The sequence below is a fragment of the Hyla sarda genome, chromosome 1, assembly GCF_029499605.1.
Source record: "Hyla sarda isolate aHylSar1 chromosome 1, aHylSar1.hap1, whole genome shotgun sequence".
Classification (NCBI taxonomy): Eukaryota; Metazoa; Chordata; class Amphibia; order Anura; family Hylidae; genus Hyla; species Hyla sarda.
Genome location: NC_079189.1, coordinates 619,389,735 through 619,399,308, shown reverse-complemented (window position 1 = coordinate 619,399,308; position 9,574 = coordinate 619,389,735).

The following is a 9,574-nucleotide window of genomic DNA, read 5'->3' as shown; positions in this document are numbered from 1 at the left end:
TCGCAGAGACCCGGCGCGCGCGCGCCCTAGGGAGCGGGGCCGCGCGCGCCGGGACAGGACAGACGGAGAGCGAGTCAGGTACGGGAGCCGGGGTGCGCATCGCGAGCGGGCGCCACCCGCATCACGAATCGCATCCCGGCTGGAGACAGTATCGCAGCGCACCGGGTCAGTGGATCTGACCGGAGCGCTGCAGTAGCGAGAGTGAAGCGAGCGCTCCGGGGAGGAGCGGGGACCCGGAGCGCTCGGCGTAACAGTACCCCCCCCCTTGGGTCTCCCCCTCTTCTTAGAGCCTGAGAACCTGAGGAGCAGACTTTTGTCTAGGATATTGTCCTCAGGTTCCCAGGATCTCTCTTCAGGACCACAACCCTCCCAATCGACCAGAAAAAAAGTTTTCCCTCTGACCTTCTTGGAGGCCAGTATCTCTTTTACGGAGAAGATGTCCGAGGAGCCGGAAACAGGAGTGGGAGAAACAAGTTTGGGAGAGAAACGGTTGATGATGAGTGGTTTAAGAAGAGAAACGTGAAAGGCATTAGGAATACGAAGAGAAGGAGGAAGAAGAAGTTTGTAAGAGACAGGATTAATCTGGCACAAAATTTTGAAAGGACCAAGATAGCGTGGTCCCAATTTGTAGCTAGGGACACGGAAGCGGACATATTTAGCGGAGAGCCATACCTTGTCTCCAGGAGAAAAAATGGGGGGAGCTCTTCTTTTCCTATCAGCAAACTTCTTCATGCGTGATGAAGCCTGTAAAAGAGAATTTTGGGTCTCTTTCCATATGGTGGAAAGATCACAAGATATTTCATCCACAGCGGGCAAACCAGAGGGCAAGGGAGTAGGGAGGGGGGGAAGAGGGTGACGGCCGTACACCACGAAAAATGGGGATTTGGAGGAAGATTCAGAGACTCTGAAGTTATACGAGAATTCGTCCCATGGTAGAAGATCTGCCCAATCATCCTGGCGGGAGGAAACAAAATGGCGTAAATAATCACCCAGGACCTGGTTAATTCTTTCCACTTGCCCATTGGATTGAGGATGATATGCAGAGGAAAAGTTTAATTTAATCTTGAGTTGTTTACAGAGAGCCCTCCAGAATTTTGACACGAATTGGACGCCTTTATCTGAGACGATCTGCGTGGGCAACCCGTGAAGACGAAAAATGTGTACAAAAAATTGTTTTGCCAACTGAGGCGCTGAAGGAAGACCAGGAAGAGGGATGAAATGTGCCATCTTGGAGAATCGATCAACGACCACCCAAACAACAGTGTTGCCACGGGATGGGGGTAAGTCTGTAATAAAGTCCATACCAATCAGAGACCAAGGCTGTTCGGGGACAGGCAGAGGATGAAGAAGGCCAGCGGGCTTCTGGCGAGGAGTCTTATCCCGGGCACAGACAGTGCAGGCTCGCACAAAATCCACAACATCCGTCTCCAGAGTCGGCCACCAATAGAAACGAGAGATGAGTTGCACGGATTTCTTGATACCCGCATGACCTGCGAGATGGGAGGAGTGACCCCATTTGAGGATTCCGAGGCGTTGGCGTGGAGAAACGAAGGTCTTCCCTGGAGGAGTTTGCCTGATGGAGGCTGGAGAAGTGGAGATCAGGCAGTCAGGGGGAATGATGTGTTGCGGAGAGAGCTCTACTTCCGAGGCATCCGAGGAACGAGAGAGAGCATCGGCCCTAATGTTCTTATCGGCAGGCCGAAAGTGAATTTCAAAATTAAATCGGGCAAAGAACAGAGACCACCTGGCCTGGCGAGGATTCAGCCGTTGGGCAGACTGGAGATAGGAGAGGTTCTTGTGATCGGTGTAAATAATAACTGGAAATCTTGATCCCTCCAACAGATGCCTCCATTCCTCAAGTGCTAATTTAATGGCTAGAAGCTCTCGGTCCCCGATGGAGTAGTTCCTCTCAGCCGGAGAGAAGGTCCTAGAAAAAAACCCACAAGTAACAGCATGCCCGGAAGAATTTTTTTGTAGAAGGACCGCTCCAGCTCCTACAGAGGAGGCATCAACCTCCAATAGGAAGGGTTTAGATGGGTCAGGTCTGGAGAGCACGGGAGCCGAAGAAAAGGCAGACTTGAGCTGTTTAAAGGCGTCTTCCGCTTGAGGAGGCCATGACTTAGGATTGGCATTCTTTTTGGTTAAAGCCACGATAGGAGCCACAATGGTGGAAAAATGTGGAATAAATTGTCTGTAATAATTGGCGAACCCCAAAAAACGTTGGATAGCACGGAGTCCGGAGGGGCGTGGCCAATCTAAGACGGCAGAGAGTTTGTCTGGATCCATTTGTAGTCCCTGGCCAAAGACCAAGTATCCTAGGAAAGGAAGAGATTGACATTCAAACAGACATTTCTCCATTTTGGCATAAAGTTGATTGTCACGAAGTCTCTGAAGAACCATACGGACATGCTGGCGGTGTTCTTCTAGGTTGGCAGAAAAAATCAGGATATCGTCCAGATATACAACAACACAGGAATATAAGAGATCACGAAAAATTTCATTAACAAAGTCTTGGAAGACGGCAGGGGCGTTGCACAGGCCAAAGGGCATGACCAGATACTCAAAGTGTCCATCTCTAGTGTTAAATGCCGTTTTCCATTCATCCCCCTCTCTGATGCGGATGAGATTATAAGCACCTCTTAAGTCCAGTTTGGTAAAGATGTGGGCACCTTGGAGGCGATCAAAGAGTTCAGAGATGAGAGGTAGGGGGTAGCGTTTTTTTACAGTGATTTTATTAAGACCGCGGTAGTCAATGCAAGGACGTAGGGAGCCATCTTTTTTGGACACAAAGAAAAATCCGGCTCCGGCAGGAGAGGAGGATTTGCGGATAAAGCCCTTCTTTAAATTTTCCTGGATATACTCAGACATAGCAAGAGTCTCTGGGACAGAGAGAGGATAAATTCTGCCCCGGGGTGGAGTAGTGCCCGGGAGGAGGTCAATAGGACAGTCATAAGGCCTGTGAGGAGGTAAAGTCTCAGCTTGTTTTTTGCAAAAAACATCCGCAAAGTCCATATAGGCCTTAGGGAGACCGGTTACAGGGGGAACCACAGGGTCACGGCAAGGAGTACTGGGAACCGGTTTAAGGCAGTCCTTGGAACAAGAGGGGCCCCAACTCTTGATCTCCCCAGTGGACCAATCCAGGGTTGGGGAGTGGTGTTGAAGCCAGGGTAGTCCAAGGAGAATTTCGGAAGTGCAATTGGGGAGGACCAAAAACTCAATTTTCTCATGATGAGGTCCGATGCACATTAGGAGGGGCTCCGTGCGGAAACGTATGGTACAGTCCAATCTTTCATTGTTAACACAATTGATGTAGAGGGGTCTGGCGAGACTGGTCACCGGGATGTTGAACCTGTTGATGAGTGAGGCCAAAATAAAATTTCCTGCAGATCCGGAATCCAAGAAGGCCATAGTAGAGAAGGAGAAGGTAGAGGCAGATATCCGCACAGGCACAGTAAGACGTGGAGAAGCAGAGTTGACATCAAGGACTGTCTCACCTTTGTGCGGAGTCAGCGTACGTCTTTCCAGGCGGGGAGGACGGATAGGACAATCCTTCAGGAAGTGTTCGGTACCGGCACAGTACAGGCAGAGATTCTCCATGCGGCGTCGTGTCCTCTCTTGAGGTGTCAGGCGAGACCGGTCGACCTGCATAGCCTCCACGGCGGGAGGCACAGGAACGGATTGCAGGGGACCAGAGGAGAGAGGAGCCGGGGAGAAAAAACGCCTCGTGCGAACAAAGTCCATATCCTGGCGGAGCTCCTGACGCCTTTCGGAAAAACGCATGTCAATGCGAGTGGCTAGATGAATGAGTTCATGTAGGTTAGCAGGGATTTCTCGTGCGGCCAGAACATCTTTAATGTTGCTGGATAGGCCTTTTTTAAAGGTCGCGCAGAGGGCCTCATTATTCCAGGATAGTTCTGAAGCAAGAGTACGGAATTGTACGGCGTACTCGCCAACGGAAGAATTACCCTGGACCAGGTTCAACAGGGCAGTCTCAGCAGAAGAGGCTCGGGCAGGTTCCTCAAAGACACTTCGAATTTCCGAGAAGAAGGAGTGTACAGAGGCAGTGACGGGGTCATTGCGGTCCCAGAGCGGTGTGGCCCATGACAGAGCTTTTCCAGACAGAAGGCTGACTACGAAAGCCACCTTAGACCTTTCAGTAGGAAACTGGTCCGACATCATCTCCAAGTGCAGGGAACATTGAGAAAGAAAGCCACGGCAAAATTTAGAGTCCCCATCAAATTTATCCGGCAAGGATAGTCGTAGGCCTGAAGCGGCCACTCGCTGCGGAGGAGGTGCAGGAGCTGGCGGAGGAGATGGTTGCTGAAGCTGAGGTAGTAGCTGCTGTAGCATCACGGTCAGTTGAGACAGCTGGTGGCCTTGTTGCGCTATCTGTTGTGACTGCTGGGTGACCACCGTGGTGAGGTCGGCGACAACTGGCAGAGGAACTTCAGCGGGATCCATGGCCGGATCTACTGTCACGATGCCGGCTGGCAGGAGGTGGATCCTCTTTGCCAGAGAGGGATTGGCGTGGACCGTGCTAGTGGACCGGTTCTAAGTCACTACTGGTTTTCACCAGAGCCCGCCGCAAAGCGGGATGGTCTTGCTGCGGCGGTAGTGACCAGGTCGTATCCACTAGCAACGGCTCAACCTCTCTGACTGCTGAAGATAGGCGCGGTACAAGGGAGTAGACAGAAGCAAGGTCGGACGTAGCAGAAGGTCGGGGCAGGCAGCAAGGATCGTAGTCAGGGGCAACAGCAGGAGGTCTGGAACACAGGCTAGGAACACACAAGGAAACGCTTTCACTGGCACAATGGCAACAAGATCCGGCGAGGGAGTGCAGGGGAAGTGAGGTATAAATAGGGAGTGCACAGGTGAACACACTAATTAGAACCACTGCGCCAATCAGCGGCGCAGTGGCCCTTTAAATCGCAGAGACCCGGCGCGCACGCGCCCTAGGGAGCGGGGCCGCGCGCGCCGGGACAGGACAGACGGAGAGCGAGTCAGGTACGGGAGCCGGGGTGCGCATCGCGAGCGGGCGCCACCCGCATCGCGAATCGCATCCCGGCTGGAGACGGTATCGCAGCGCACCGGGTCAGTGGATCTGACCGGAGCGCTGCAGTAGCGAGAGTGAAGCGAGCGCTCCGGGGAGGAGCGGGGACCCGGAGCGCTCGGCGTAACAGTACTGCACTCAATAACCGGCACCAGAATGCAGGAGAACTCTGGCTAAATAACTCCACCCGAGTCCTCATTCGCTCAGAGCATTAAATATTCCCAATCCAGGGAGAATAGCAATCTGCTCTGAACAAACTAGTGTGTGAATACACACCTAAACATAAAAAATACAAAAACAAATAAACGGACATTACACTGGGGCTTTACAATCCCTAAGATTAAAAGATGAATTCTGAAATTTAAACTGAAGATTTTGGGTAGGTAGTGCTACCATAACAACATTTATATTCCCAGACCCAGGCCCAGCAACATCAGTAAATCATATATTGGCTGAATGACTAAGCCTGGAGTTGGCAGAAGCATGAGGAGACCATATATTGCCTGAATAATACAGCCTGGAATTGGCAGAAGCATGAGGAGGCCATTGTAATTTAAGAAATGTAAAAAGAAATTTAAGATTTTTAAATTTTAATTGAGGGTTTTGAAATTGAATTATTAACTTCCAAGCTTTAGTGTCCCGGGCCCTGCCGTGTAGGTACAAAGGACCAAATCTAACAAGAAGTCACATGTCACATGGCAGCACAATGACAGAGCCTGGAGGTGGCATCAGTAGGAGGAGACCATATAGTGGCTGAATGACACAGTCTGGAGTTGGTAGAAGCATGAGGAGACCATATAGTGGCTAAATGAGACAGCCTGGAGGTGGCTGAAGCATGAAAACACCATATAGTGGCTGAATGAGACAGCCTGGAGGTGGCAGCATCAGGAGTCCTGAAAGTGACCCGGTGACAGAATGGTGCGATGGGTGGCAATACTAGTACCCGGTGACGAAGGTGGGTGAAAAAAGGTCTGATGCGGAGGAATATTTGTAACTGGGGAGCAGCGCCTTAAATCTGTTTGGCATTATCCATAATTGTGAAGTGTTGGCGTAGCACCATGGTCAATCTACTCTGATGCATCTGGCATTGGTGGTTGGAAATCCTGGCTGATCAATGCCTGACTCATCTTCACAAAGGTCAGCAGTCTCTCCACAGTTTTTGTGGACAGACGAATTCTCCTTGGGGTGACTATGTCTATGAGCTCCTCTCCTGCAGATTATTTATGAGCTCCTCCTCTGCACAGTGTCTATGAGCTCCTCCTTTTCAGAGTGTATTTGAGCTCATTCCCTTCAGATTGTCTATGAGCTCCTCTCCTGCAGATTATCTATGAGCTCCTCCCCTGTAGAGTGTCTATGAGCTCCTCCTTTGCAGAGTGTATTTGAGCTCCTTCCCTTCAGATTGTCTATGAGCTCCTCTCCTGCAGATTGTCTATGAGCTCCTCTCCTGTAGAGTGTCTATGAGCTCATCCCCTGTAGAGTGTCTATGAGCTCCTCCTCTGCACAGTGTCTATGAGCTCCTCCCTTGCAGAGTGTATATGAGCTCCTTCCCTTCAGATTGTCTATGAGCTCCTCTCCTGCAGATTATCTATGAGCTCCTCCCCTGCAGAGTGTATATGAGCTCCTCCCCTGCAGAGTGTCTATGAGCTCCTACCCTGCAGAGCATCTATGAGCTCTTCTTCTGCAAATTATCTATTAGCTCTTCCCCTGCAGAGTGTCCATAAGCTCCTCCCCTGCAGAGTTTCTATGAGCTTCTTCCCTTTTAGAGTGTCTATGAGCTCCACCCCTGCAGAGTGTCTATGAGCTCCCCCCCTGCAGAGTGTCTATGAGCTCCACACCTGCAGAGTGTCTATGAGCTCCTCTCCTACAGATTATCTATCATCTCCTCCCCTGCAGAGTGTCTATGAGCTCCTCCCCTGCAGAGCATCTATGAGCTCTTCTTCTGCAAATTATCTATTAGCTCTTCCCCTGCAGAGTGTCCATAAGCTCCTCCCCTGCAGAGTTTCTATGAGCTTCTTCCCTTGTAGAGTGTCTATGAGCTCTTCCCCTGCAGATTGTCTATGAGCTTCCCCCCTGCAGAGTGTCTATGAGCTCCACTCCTGCAGAGTGTCTATGAGCTCCACCCCTGCAGAGTGTCTATGAGCTCCCCCCTGCAGAGTGTCTATGAGCTCCACACCTGCAGAGTGTCTATGAGCTCTTCCTCTGCAGACTCAAAGGAAATCCTTGCAGGACACACAAAAAAAAGAACATCCAGTCAGTGCTTCTCCTACAAAGTAAAAAGAGCCCATGCAAAGTTAAATGCAAACGGCTTTATTCAAGGGTGTAACGCACACAGGCGTTTCAAGCCCGTACCGGGCTCTTCGTCAGGCAAGATAAAACACACAACGACATGATAGCAATTACATTTTATTGCTATCATGTCGTTGTGTGTTTTATCTTGCCTGTCGAAGAGCCCGGTATGGGCTTGAAACGCCTGTGTGCGTTGCACCCTTGAATAAAGCCGTTTGCATTTAATTTTGCATGGGCTCTTTTTAATTTGTAGGAGAAGCACCGACTGGATGTTCTTTTTTATTGTGTGTCCTGCACAGATTTCCTTTGGATTTTCACTGACCGGCTTGCTGCTGTAATGTCTGGGAGAACCAAGAGGCTGCTGACCCAGGTTTTTGTTCACGGTGTTTAGATGTTGTGCTCTGAGTAGCCACCTGTTGCCATTATTCTACTCTGCTTTTCCATATACCAGCCTACGCTAGGGGCACACACTTTTTTTCTCTTCTTTGTCTTTCAATCTCCTCTGCATATTGTCTATGAGCTCCTCCCCTGAAGATTGTCCATGAGCTCCACCCCTGCAGAGTGTCTACAGGCTCCTCCTCTGCAGATTATCTATGAGCTCCACCCCTGCAGAGTGTCAATAAACTCATCCTCTGCAGATTAGTTATGAGCTCCTCCCTTGCAGATTATCTATGAGCTCCTCCTCTACAGATTGTCTATGAGCTACTCTCCTGCAGAGTGTGTATGAGCTCCTCCCTTGCAGAGTGTATATGAGCTCCTTCCCTATAGAGTGTGTATGTGCTCCTTCCCTGTAGAGTGTGTATGAGCTCCTCCCCTGCAGAGTGTGTATTAGCTCCTTTCCTGTAGAGTGTGTATGAGCTCCTTTACTGTAGAGCGTGCATGAGCTTCTTCCCTGTAGAGCATGCATGAGCTCCTCCCTTGCAAAGTGTGTATGAGCTCCTTCCTTGTACAGTGTGTATGAGCTCCTCCTCTATAGAGTGCGCATGAGCTCCTTCCCTGTACAGTGAACATGAGCTCCTTCCCTGTAGAGTGTGCATGAGCTCCTTCCCTTCAGAGTGTGTATGAGCGCCTTCCCTGTAGAGGGGGTATGAGCTCCTTCCCTGCAGAGTATGCCTGAGCTCCTCCTCTGCAGAGTGCGCATGAGCTCTTCCCCTGTAGAGTGTGTATGAGCTCTTCCCCTGTAGAGTGTGCATGAGCTCCTTCCCTTCAGAGTGTGTATGAGCGCCTTCCCTGTAGAGTGGGTATGAGCTCCTTCCCTGCAGAGTATGCCGTAGCTCCTCCTCTGCAGAGTGTGCATGAGCTCTTCCCCTGTAGAGTGTGTATGAGCTCTTTCCCTGTAGAGCATGCATAAGCTCCTCCCCTGCAGAGTGTGTATGAGCTCCTCCCCTGCAGAGTGTGTATGAGCGCCTTCCCTGTAGAGTGTGTATGAGCTGCTCCCTTATAGAGTGTGTATAAGCTCCTCCCCTGCAGAGTGTGTATGAGCGCCTTCCCTGTAGAGTGTGCATGAGCTCCTCCCCTGCAGAGTGTGTATGAGCTCCTCCCCTGCAGAGTGTGTATGAGCGCCTTCCCTGTAGAGTGTGTATGAGCTCATTCCCTGCAGTGTGTGTATGAGCTTCTCCCCTGCAGAGTGTGTATGAGCTCATTTCTTGCAGAGTGTATATGAGCTCCTTTCCTATAGAGGGTGTATGAGCTCCTTCCCTGTAGAGTGTGCATGAGCTCCTCCCCTGCAGAGTGTGAATGAGCTCATACCCTGCAGAGTGTGTATGAGCTCCTTCCCTGTAGAGTGTGCATGAGCTCTTCCCCTGTAGACTGTGTATGAGCTCATATCCTGCAGAGTGTGTATGCGCTCCTTCCCTGCAGAGTGTGTATGAGCTCTTCCCCTGTAGAGTGTGTATGAGCTCCTCCCCTATAGAGTGTGTATGAGCTCCTCCCCTGCAGAGTGTGTATGAGCTCCTTCCCTGTAGAGTGTGCATGAGCTCCTTTCCTGAAGAGTGTATATGAGCTCCTTCCCTATAGAGGGTGTAAGAGCTTCTCCCCTGCAGAGTATGTAGGAGCTCCTTCCCTGTAGAGTGTGTATGAGCTCCTCCCCTGAAGAGTGTGTATGAGCTCCTTCCCTTGTAGAGTGTGTAGGAGCTCCTTCCCTGCAGAGTGTGTTTGAGCTTCTCTCCTGCAGAGTGTGTATGAGCTCCTTCCCTGTAGAGTGAGCATGAGCTCTTTCCCTGTAGAGCAAGCATGAGC